This window comes from Dasypus novemcinctus, chromosome 3 (genome assembly GCF_030445035.2).
Source record: "Dasypus novemcinctus isolate mDasNov1 chromosome 3, mDasNov1.1.hap2, whole genome shotgun sequence".
NCBI classification, from domain to species: Eukaryota; Metazoa; Chordata; class Mammalia; order Cingulata; family Dasypodidae; genus Dasypus; species Dasypus novemcinctus.
Window position 1 is genome coordinate 60,038,471 of NC_080675.1, and position 589 is coordinate 60,039,059.

The window sequence follows — 589 nt, forward strand, 5'->3', positions numbered from 1 at the left end:
GCCAACAGGGAAATGTTAATATCTCTCCACTGGAGACAGCGGAGTGAATATCAAACAATTAATTACAGGGAAGCAGATTTGGCTCAACAGATAGAGCATCCTCCTACTACCCGGGAGGTCCAGGGTTCAAACCCAGGGCCTCCTTAACCTGTGTGATAAGCTGGCCCTTGCGTAGTGCTGATGTAGGGGTGTCCCCTGCGTAAGGAAGCCCCACACCCAAGGAGTGTACCCCGTAAGGAGAGCCGCCCAGTGTGAAAAAAAGCCTGCCCGGGAGTGACACTGCACACATGGAGAGCTGATGCAGAAAGATGATGCAACAAAAAGAAACACAGATTCCCTGTGCCGCTGACAAGAATACAAGCGGACACAGAAGAACACACAACAAATGGACACAGAGAGCAGACAACTGGGGGGTAGGGAGGGTGGGGAAGGGGAGAGAGAGAAATAAAAATAATAAATAAATAAATCTTTAAAAAAAAAACAACAATCAATTACATGAATGTGCTAGATCCAAGCCTATGAATGTCCAGGACACTTTACATTTAAAAAAAAAATGTAGTTGTGCGGTAATGTTTGTATTTTTTTTCAT